This window comes from Arachis hypogaea, chromosome 13 (genome assembly GCF_003086295.3).
Source record: "Arachis hypogaea cultivar Tifrunner chromosome 13, arahy.Tifrunner.gnm2.J5K5, whole genome shotgun sequence".
In the NCBI taxonomy this organism is placed as follows: Eukaryota; Viridiplantae; Streptophyta; class Magnoliopsida; order Fabales; family Fabaceae; genus Arachis; species Arachis hypogaea.
The window spans coordinates 25,371,365-25,383,642 of NC_092048.1; positions in this window are offsets into that span (position 1 = coordinate 25,371,365).

Sequence of the window (12,278 nt, forward strand, 5' to 3'; positions counted from 1 at the left end):
TCATAGTACTCCAAGGTCGGTCTCGTATCGTAGGTGTGGTGCACAGTGATTTGGCGACCGTGCTCAAACCTCTGGTGCCATCTATCGTACCACTCCTTCAGCTTGAGCGGCCATCATACATCTTCACCTCGACCAGTGGTAGTCAGGTACCTATAAATGAAAATGGTGTTTTAAATACTTCCTTACGTCATAATAAATGAACTCTTTTAATAGATAAGTAAGTCGAAATATAACATCAATCTCACCTATCAAGATTTACCAGAGTTCCTGGTACCTGTTGCTCTCCATTGAACTACCGTTTCACCCGATCAACGTTGTGAAATCAGACGATATTGAAACACAGTAGGGGGACAGCTAACAACCATATCCCTCACTCCTCCTCCTCACGAAACTTGGGCGGACACAAAGCTTGCATGGCGGGGTCATTGTAGACTTTCCATGCAAACTGAAGAAAGAAAGTTTTCAAGATAACACAAACACAATTATTATACGAAATCTATCTAATTATCCATATAACAAGCATACTAAAGCATATGATATCTATCTAATTATCCAAAATAAAAACATAAGTATTTTACAACTAACCTCGTCAAACCGTAGCCGGTCGATCAACACCCTCCAATGCAGGACCCTGGCCTCATGCTGATCCCTGCTCTGCTGCGGCAATCCAACCAACCTTACACATCACAAGAGAGCATATACAGTTCGTTAAGTAACATACCAAAATAATTGACAAAATTATTTAACTCAAATACATAAAAAGACATTTCTCACCTTGCAGCCAGAGGATACTGGTAGACGCCTCTATCTGGTGGACACCACTGAGAAAATCTCTGATAGATCCAGGACATCAACAGTGGAGTGTAGCCAGCGATATCCGTGATGCCCTGCTGAGCTGCCAAATAAAGGGACTAATACGTCCAGGCCAGCATAGCCGATTCCCAGGAAAACGATCTGCACTCGTCAAAGTCCCGAAGTAACGGTAGCTAACGAAGGTGCGCTAGATTGTTGGACTTGTCGGTCATCAGATACCCTCCGATCAGTAACATGATATAACACCTGGCGTACTGTCGGAGGGTCTCGGGATCGTCTGTCTAGGGCATTTGGCGGACACGATCCCGTAACTACACGAGCTTCAGCATGAATGACTCCTTCCTCTGCTCCGCCTGCTGTGCTGCCACGGGAGGCCTGGCACTGAGCAGCTGCTCCACCAACGCCCACGTCTTTATATGGTACCACCTACCAAAGTCACGGAGGCACCCCCCGACAAGGTTATCGTGTGCGCGTAGGCCTAGGTGGTACAGCACGTCCTGCAGGGCGATAGTGACCTCACCCCACGGGAGATGAAACGTGTGCATCTCTGGACGCCATCGCTCCACCAGAGCCAAAATCAGGGAATTGTCAAAAGTAAAATCCCTAAGGGGCACGGTGTCACCGAATTCGGCCTCAATCAGATATGGGACGATGGCGTCCGGTGGAGGTAAAGTATGGCTCACTCGCCGGGGTAGTAGGAGGTGAGGCCTTTGAAGAATGAAAAACAAAACTATTTTAGCCTTAAGAATACAATATTTCAACTTTCTAGCCTACACATGTCTCTACATTACATATTCAATAATAGAAAAATCCTAACTACAGCATTATAAATACTAACAACATAGCACAGGAATCACATAGTTCCAAACTAATAATAATTATGTCATACCGACCTAGCACAAGTGGATAGAATTCTAAATTAAGCCTACAGACCTGATGTAAGAACTCGAGTTTTTCACGCAAAACTGTTTTAATAAAATAATAATTTTAAGTGCCCAAGATGGATTCAAAATTTAGATGTTTTAATTTGAAAATATAAATGTGAAAATTGGTTTCAGTGAATTTTTCTGAGTCAAAAAATGTATTTTCTGCGAATGACCAAGAACCGGCAGCCGAACCGGTCGAACCAGTTTAAGCCTGTCCGGTACTGTGTTTTGAGAAAAATAATATTTTGAAAAATTGATTTATTGTTTTAAAAAGGACAAAAATAATTTATCATTGAAAACTGGACACTAATCTTAAAGGTTTTGGCCCAAAGTAGACCAAACGGGCTAAAAATGCTAAAGTGTTGGACTGGGTCCAAATCGGGCCCAAGGCCCAATATATATATGCTCATTAAATGAGCATTTCAGCTCATTCTCACTCACAAAGAAGTGACGCATGCTTGTTTGAGAAGAGAGGGAGAAGAAGACTTGGTACTATTGACATCCATCTTCTTCAAGCCATAACTTGAGCTACGAACCTCCGACTGATGAGCCATTTACGGCCACGCAAAGCTCTTGACGAGCTCTTCCTTTCTATTTAAGTTTTTCTGATAAGAAATTGAAGCTCATTCCCCAGTTCTCTGCCCTAAGTTTCTGGACAATTTTGGTTATGGATTTTGAGTAGATTTTGTGGTTTTGCTTGTTTAGGTGATCTCTAGTAGTGGGTAATTGATGGATTTTATCCCTAATCTCATTGGGTAAGGTAAGGTTTCACTAAACCCTTGTGTTTAGTTGTGTTGTGGTTTCTAAGTTTTGATTTTGGTGATATATGTGATGTTAGATTGAGTTTTGGATGTTTGTTGGAGTTGGTTGAGGCTTTGGATCAAGCTTGGTGGCTTCGTTTGGTGTTTGGTGCATTTGGAAATTGGCCAAGGTATAGTTTTGGTTTCTTTTATGTAATATGTAATATTCATGGACACTTAGGCTAGTTGACCTTAAGATAGGATTGAATGTTATTGGTGTATGAATATTTAAATATGAATTGATGTTAATTGTTGGTTGTATCAGATTAGTGTGGTTGATGATGATTATTGGGAATTGTTGGTGTTAATGAGTATTGATGATTGGTGTTGTTGATGTGGATGGATTGATGTTGTAATGGTGTTATTTATAAGGAATTGGAATAATAATAATAGTGATTATATGATTTGGTGATGATTGTTGGTATTTAATGATTGTGAAGGTTGATGATGAATGTGTGATTTAATGTTGTTGATGAGGGTTTGTGGATGTTGTTGATGATTGATGATAATAAGTGGGGATGTCATTGTTGAATGAAGAGAATTAAGATTGTTATTGATATTTTGAAGATTGATGAGTTATGATGTTAGTTGTGTGAAATTGTGAAGTTGAGGTTTAGAATTGTGAATTTTGGACCATGGTTGAGTTATGATGAAAATGTTGAATGAATTAGGTGTGGAATCGATGGAAGTGTAATGTAATGGTAAGATGTTGTATGTGGTAGTGGTTTGGTGATTGGTCAGGTTTGGTTTGCTTTTGATTTTGAGAATTTGTTGAATTTGAGGTTATAAGGTTTTGGGTAAAAATGGAGTTTGGAATGGTTTTATTTGGTTTTGGTTAGTTTGAGTTGTGGTAATGGAAAAGATGGAATTTGTGAACTTTTGGTAAAATTGGATTTTTGGTGAACTTTGCTTGATCATAACTTTTGCCTCGATTTTCCAAATTGATTGAAATTTGTATATAATTAAATATTTTTGAAATCCCTTTAAATCGATATAAAGTTTGTGAAAATTGGAATTTCGTAGAGGAAGTTATGATCATTCAAAGTTGGTGTTGAAAATCTGAAATTCTGCTAAGTTGCAGAATTTCATGATTTTTGACCCTCGTGCGGATGCACACCTTGCAAAAATTTTGACCTGTGCGGACGCACACACCTGCGCGCATGCACATGTAGGGAGATGCGTTCTGTTTACAGCGCTAGCACAGCTTGTGCGCGTTCAACCTGTGCGGATGCACACGTTGGGAAGGCCAGTCTGTTAGGGGCGCTGGCACAAGTTGTGCGAGTGAACAAATTCTGTAAGTTTTGCCACCTGTGCGTACGCACACATCTTAAAATCTCCTGGGCGTTCGAACGCATGATAAACCCATATTTCATGAGTTCTTTTGTGCTTAATTTGAGTGATTTATACAATCCTTCACCTACTTATTCACATTAATTGCATGGTTTTACTTTCCCTTCCGTATTATGTGATGTAAATGAAAAACATGTTTCCTAAGCTTTAAAATTAATTAATTTAATTACCTTTATTTCCATTCGATGCCGTGATCAGTGTGTTGAGTAGTTTCAGATTTTCTAAGGCAGAATGATTTAAAAGACGGAAAAGGAAACATACAAAAATGGAAGGAGAAAGCAAAACGGAGCTTTAAGGAAACTGGTATCCATGCGATCGCATGGATGATGCGATCACGTGCCAAGCACGAATCAGCAGCGACGCGGCCGCATGACTGACGCGACCGCGTGGCAAGGAAAAGCTCTGAATGATGCGACCGCGTGACCTACGCGGACGCGTGACAGAGGCCACGCACCAGAAATTGCAGAATACGCCCCAGCGAATTTTGAAGCCCTTTTTGGCCCAGATCCAAGTACAGACAGCATAGACCAGAGGTTATAAAGTGTGGGAATGCACCCATTCAAGAGGGGAGCTCGCATATTTTAATTTTCAATGATTTAGATTTAGTTGAGAGGGAGATCTTCTCTCTCTCTCTTTTAGGATTTAGGATTTCTTCTTGTTTTAAGAGTGACTCTCAATCCAGGTTTTATGTTTCTTTATTTTAGCTTTCCTTTACTTTTATTTATTCCAGCACTTGAATTAATCATTGAATTTATGAATTTCTTCCATGTTGCAGACTGTTATTTGAATTAATAATATTTGAGGTATTTTCAGTTTATGATTGTTCTCTTTGATTTAAGTTACCATTGCTTCCCATCTAAGGATATTTTTATTATTCCAGCAATTTTACTTTTTCCCCTTTTGGTTCTGGTTAAGAATTCAGTAACTCAACAGTTATTAAACTCAACATAATTGATAATCGTTATCTTGCTAATTGAGCTGAACTTAAGTAATCCCAACCTTTTCTTAGGAAATAAATAGGATTCAAAGGTCAATTTAATTAGTCCCTTGACTTTCCTTTGCCCTAGTACAGGTTGATCAAGTGGAGTTTAGATTCAACTTTCATTATAGTTGAGAGAGATAACTACGTTGGACCTCCAACTTCTCTTACCTTGCCAAAAGTCTGCTTTACAGTATTTATTTATTTTAATTGCTATTTACTTTACTTGTCATTCAAATTACTTGCTTCTCATCTTCTAAACCCCGAGTACAACCTTCATAGCCAATAATAAGAACATACTTTCTCGCAGTTCCTTGAGAAGACGACCCGAGGTTTGAATACTCGGTTAACAATTTCTAAAGGGGTTTGTTACTTGTGACACCCAAAACGTTTGTACGAAGGGATTTTTGTCAGTTTAGAGACTATATCTACAACGCAACTGTTTCTATGAATCTCTTTACTGGTAGAAATCCCCTCGTCAAAATGGCGCCATTGCCGGGGAACTGCTAACGTGTGCCTTATTATTGGTTATTGTAAATATTTTTTTTCTTTTGCTTGTTTATTTAATTTTGTTTTTCCTTTTTATCTTTATTTGCTACTATGAACTCTCACCCCTCTCGCTTTGAGTTTGGTTCTAATATTGTTAAAGGAAATAGAAGTTACAGCAGGAATGTGCATCAAGGTCAGACTAATCAAGGATGGATGGAACCAAGAGGATCTAATCAACCCTTTTGACAGCAACACCCTCCGAGATATCCTGGACAAAGATAATTCTACAGTGCATGCCCAGCTGAAAGACATGGTGGACAACCTTGTTACTACCAACAGGCCCCACCCCGTGCATATAAACCATCCTTTCAACATAACCTCGAACCACCACATTCACAAGCTTCTCTTCACCATTCGCCACCATATGATCCTTCTTTACCCCAATACCAATCCAATCATTCCCGATCACCACCACTTTCCTTTGTAGCATGTCCAAGTCCAGCAACCCAAGAAGCAGAGGATCGCCTAAGAGAAACAGTAATTAAATTTCAAACAACCATTCAAAAACTGGCGCAAGCAATGATTCAATGGGCTTCTAGGCGCTCAAATACACAAGGATTAGCCACAACCCTATGTGGACAGCTCAATGAAGAGCAGAGCATAAAGGAATTGCCAGAAATGCCAGTGGACAAGACAGAGCATGAATTTGTACTAGAACAATTAGAAGAAGCTGTCATTGTTCAAGAAGAAGAGCTGGTTGAAGATCTAGGAGATGCTGAACCTCCATGGGAATCCAGAATTGAGGAAAACGCCGTCAAGGAGACTACAGTTGATGCTAAGGAGGATATTTCTCCAAGGCAAGTCATTTATGAAGAATCAGATGGAATAATCCAAGAAACAAATTCCCTTGATGATGATAGTCACAAGTCTAGCTCTCTTAGTGATGAACTTGCATCCGCAAGTGAATTCTCTGAGAACGAAGAATCTTCCCCAAGTGAATATGAAGATGATGCGGAGGTAGATTTCTCTCAACCCCCAATCTATGACTCAAGTGATGAGGAAGACATAGAAGACTTTGACCAGGACACAGATACAATTGAAGATCTTTGCAAAGAAGTGGAGGAATTCACAGAAGAACACAAGGAAAAGGAACTTGCAGAACCACCAAAAACACCTATCCCAAGGCCATTACCACCTAATACAAGCTTCAAGTGGGTACAATCCTTAACTTATAACTTTACTTATTCACTTGAATATGGTTTGCTTGAAACAGATGGCCAGCTTAGAGCTCTCTGCGGCTTTAAGAGTAAGAGAAAAATAGCTCGTACTCAGAGCTGGTGCACAAGGTTCAATAAGGTTCCACGCTTCACCTCGAAGTACACGGATTGGTATCATGCTCAATTACATGGATCACGGAGAACGTTTGGTCACCAAGGTGAGATTCTACTTTTTAACCCGCCCGAATGGAGACATGTAGATCAAGACGGAGGCGGATTTAAAAGCAAGGCTTGGAATCCTAGACTCTATCCTGACATTCGTCGTCCCGGGAGCCTAACAATACATTTGAAGCTGTTTAGAAGCTTTGCGTGCCTAGTTTGGGACCCCGGAGGCTATTGGCATTCCAAGCACTGGTGGAGATTTTTGGACGAATTTAAACATAAGCCACCATAACAGGATACTCCTCCAATGTCCAACTTAAGGACTTTAACTAAAAGTGCTAGGTGGGAGACAACCCACCATGGTATGGTCGCTTCTTTTTCAATTTATTTCTTGTTAAATGCTTTCATTTTTCCTTTTTCATTTTAATTTATTAAACTTGGAATCATGCATAGCATTCATGTTAATCATTGCATTCTGCATTTTTCATGCATAAAAAAAAGGGTGCACGACGCGACCGCATGCCCCATGCGATCGTGTCACATTGCGAAAAATACCACCCGCGCGATCGCGTGACCCACGCGGCCGCGTGATATATATATCGGCGTAAGGATCCAACGAACAAAAAGTTGGGCTGGAATCGTGCAGCCCTTGTGTGTTTCGCACAAGTTGGCCCACGCGATCGCATGCCCCATGCGATCACGTCACATGGATTGCACATCACCCCAAAAAGGAGACAGAGAGTTGCGCTAAAACGACGCTGGAGTCGTGCGTTTAGCACAAATTCCAGCGATGCGATCGCGCGACCCACGCGATCGCATCACCCTTCTTCCCCCTCTCATGCGATCGCGCGCCCCACGCGATCGCGTCACTCCCATTTTCACCCCAACCACGCGACCGCGTGCCCCACGCGGCCGCGTGGATTCGAAAATATAACCCCCAGCCACGCGAACCCTATCAGTCGCGCAGCCCCCCACCCCCAACCCTCTTCTCCCTCTCTGCTTCTTCTCCCTCCAGCCACCACCCTGCACCACCCAGCCGCCACCGCGCCCCCACCCAGATGCCGCCGCCACGCCGGACGCCGCCACTGCAACCCCCTCCCCTCCCTTCTTCTCCCTTCTTCCTCTATCCTCCCCTCTCCACCACTGCCCCCGCGACCACCGCCCCCCACCGCCGGCCACCCAGCTGCGCCCCCCTCTCTCCGCCACCCACCCACAAACCCCCCTTCTTCTATCACTACCCCTAAACCCTCTATCCGCCACTGCGCCCCCTCAGCTGCCACCGCGACACCGTGCCCCGCCACCGCGCCGGACGCCGCAGCAGCCACCTTCTTCCCCGTTCCACCCCTTCCGCCTACCAGGTTCCGCAAATCGCAACCCCCTTTTATCCGTTCGTCGTTTTTCTGTAATTTTTTTCCGTTTCTGTTCATCATTAGGATAGATAGATATGCATGCTGTAGTAGGATTTTTAGGTTGTTAGGTAGCTTAGGCTGTTATTAGTGGATCTAGGTCTGTTTACTTGCACTGTTCCTGTTTATGTTTTATCATAACTGCAATTCTGCTGTTCCTGTAACCTCGTTCATATGCTGTGATTTCTTGCAATCGCTGCTTGTTACTCTAAATTTTCCTGTTTCTATTCATTACTGGTAACTGCAGCAAGTTTTTAATTCATATGAACTGCTATGATTGCTGTTTATTTTCCGGGACAATCCACTTTTAGCCGGAATGCTGCCCAAATTTTTTGTAAATTATTTTCATTCTTGTTTGGTTTGGCTTTTCTAAACTCTATTTTACTCTGCTTTACCCAAACCATTTCATGAATGCTATGGCAGACTTTCTTATCCTCTTTGATTTTCTGGTTCATAAACTGCATTTGTAATTCACTGATTCTAATTTTTGCCATTCTTTATTTCTATTCGAATCAGCATCACCCTGTTTTCCTTGTTCGATTATGAGTACTTCTATTTTTACCTGTGAATCCTTGTTATATGGAATTTTTCTATGCCACTTACTTTAACCCGTACTTTACTAACTCACTAATTTTAATTTACTAATTTCTTTTTCAAATTCTAACCATACTAACCATTTTAATCTCTTTTCTGATTATTTTCACTTTCCTCTAACTTTCTAACCATGGCATATTGTTTATTTTTCCATTTAACATAAATTCAATCACATTTCATTTACTCATTTTCCTCATTCTATTTCACCTTTGCCGCTTTGAGTTTCCTTTGTTTAATTGCCTATTTTCTTTCCTATTTTATCCATATCCTGGTTTTCTGTTTTTCAGGATGTCTGCCTCACAAAGGAAAGGAAAAGGCAAGGCTACTGGCAAGCGCAAGAGAGGAGATTCCTCCCAGTCCATCATTGCTCTAATGCACGATTCTTCATGACGGGAGAAGAACTTCACACAGCAGGAAAAAGCTGACCAGCTGCTTCCTGCGACTGATCCTATAAAATTTGCAAACTGGTACTGTGAGCTGAAGTACCCGGCTTTTGCAAACTCCAGAAATCTATACCTGGAGCGAACTCTGAAGATTCCAGAAACACTCCAGCAGTACACCACTGAGCAAATCAAGCAAAGGGGCTGGTTCTTTCTGGAAAGAACACTGACAGAGGTCAATTCATCTTGGGTACAGAAATTCTACTGCAACTACTATCTCACTACCCTAGATGCAGTGAACCTGAGAGGAAAACAAATTCTGGTCACTGAGGAGGCCTTAAAGGACATTCTCCAGCTCCTAGCCAAGTCCGATCAGCCTGATGGTTATTCAAAGGCTGAGGAGGACATGCGCCAGATGCAGTTTGATTGGGATGCTATAAAGGCACGGATAGCTCTCGACCCGACAGTTCCTTGGGAGATGGGTCAGGACACTACCATGCCTTGAGGGATCAAGAGAGTGTACTTAAATGATGAGGCTCGGTTATGGCATCAGATCTTGAGTAATTATGTGATGCCGAGTACTCACGAGACGGAGATCCCGGCTGCTATGATCACCCTCCTTTGGTGTGTGCTGGAGGGTAAGGACCTTTATCTACCACGTTTCATTCGGCATTATATGGCCAGGGTCCACGTCCGAGGCACCCTCCCCTTTCCATATCTAGTTACACAGCTTGGCCGTCGAGCTGACGTGCCATGGGAGGCTACCGATGAGAGACCACCAGCGGCGGATTGCAGGAAGATCATTCCGCACAGCCGGAACTTCTTAGCCCTGGGCCACAGACCATCACCATTCACTGCTACTGATGAGTCATCCCCACCATCTGCTGGACCCTCTTCCTCCACTGCTGCACCACCTACCCCTGCTACCACCACTGCACCTCCACCTGCCACAGAGCCCGTCTATCATCTGGTGCACCGCTTGTTTCGACGACTTGACCAGATGGAGTGTCGCAACAAGCGGCGCTATGAGCACCTAAAGCTGATGATATGATCCGGTGACATTCCCTCCGAGCCCGACACACCGTCCGAGGCATCTGAGGAGGAGGCGGATGCACCCGAGGCAGAAACCCATCCCCAGGGGCAGCACCAGCCGCACCACAGGCAGCGGTCCCACATCAGATTGAGGCTGCGGATCTTGGGATCCCGATCCAGTCAGCACCTCCTCCACAGCAGCCAGACCCTCAGCCCACCACCACCACTGAGACTCCAGCTACCATCCCTCCCAGTGATGACACCCCCTTCACACCCGGCTTGATCGAGCATCGAGGACGATGCTTCCTTTTAAGTGTGGGGAGGTCGCCATCTCTGGCGTTTATTTTGGTGAACCACTACATACTTTTTCTTTTATTTTGGATATTTTTCTGTATTTTTCTCTTTTTCTTTTTATTGTTATTTTCTGAGTACTTATACATTGCTTTTATGTATTTTTACTCTATTTTCTGCATTTTGCATCTTCAGTTCATATTTTAGCCATTTAGTCTATTTTAGTTATTTAGTTTAGTTTGCAATTCTGATTTATTAGTGGATTAATTAGTATAGTTTACCCTTTTTAGCATAAAATAGTATAGTTTAAATTGAAAAATATAAAAAGAAAGTAAGCTAGGAAATTGAACATATCAGATTTAAATCCACAAACCTTATATATAGCATTACATGATGTAGTTAAGCTGACAACATTTCATCAAGGAGGAACATTAAAACTTTAAAAGCTACCCTAAATAATTTTTTTATGAGAATAATGGAAATTTTTAACTAAACCTGCATACAATATATAAATGATATATGATGCTTGAGTTAGAAAACACACAGCCTATGAGTCTTGAGCTTAAATTGTATGGTTGCATTTAAACCATAATTTCATTTCTGTGTGTTTCATTTCTTTTTATTCTGATGTTCTTCCCTTTGCTTTAATCTATATGTCCAATTATAGAATATAGAATGTAGATATATACCAAGAGAATGATTGAGGCCATCATTTGATTTCAGCTCACTTACCCCAAATTAGCCTACCTCTTACATCACCCTTGTTAGCCCCCTTTGAGCCTTTTAAAACCCCTTTATTCTATTTAGCCAAATTACTAGCCTTAAGCAGAAAAACAAAAGAAAATCCCAAGTGAATCCTTGGTTAGCTTAAGATAGAAAATCATGAATAGAGTTAAATGTGGGAAACCTTTTGGGAACATGGATGATAGAAACAAAAAGGTAGAGAAGTTAAAAGAAATAAAATAAATTTGGGAAGCATGTTCATGAGAAAATCAAAGTGCTTCAATTGTCATGTGCCTTAAAAAAAATTTATTTAATAAAAGGGGATACAAAAGAAATTCCCCAATGCAAGATAAAAGCAATGCACATGGAATAGAAAAAAATAAAAAGTGAAACATGAGCATGTAACAATAAGTGGGATAATATGGGAAAATAGGTAAAGAGATTTTTTGTTTTACTAAATATGTATGTTAGGTGAAATCTTAGTCTAATTAAGGATTCACTTATTAGCTCACTTAACCCTATACATAAATCCTTACCTTTACCTTGACCCCATTACAACCTCAATTAAGACCTCATGACTTTTTGGTATGACTATATTCTATAATTGTTGATTGGTTAGATGAAGAATAAAGCTATAGAAATTAAGAATAAAAAGAAAAATAGAGTGAATAAACCCAATAAACACTGAGTGACTAGAGAGTAAACACAAAAATCCAGTGAGGGTTCAATAACTCATCAACATATATCTGTACTTAATTTACTAATTGTTTTGTAAGTTTGTACAATACTTTCTTTCCCATCTCATTTGCTGAAATGCTTTATTATTTAAGGGTTGGCTATATATATATATATGACTCCTTGAGAATGTGAATTAACTTGGCTACATGTAAGCTTTATATATGAGTGAATAAATTAGAGTTGCATGATGCATCATTCATTTAGGTAGTGCATTTAAATTAGGTTGCATTGCATGACATTCCATCACTTTAACCTTAATTATTTACCTTGGATTTAGCATGAGGACATGCTAGTGTTTAAGTGTGGGGAGGTTGATAAACCCATATTCATGAGTTCTTTTGTGCTTAATTTGAGTGATTTATACAATCCTTCACCTAC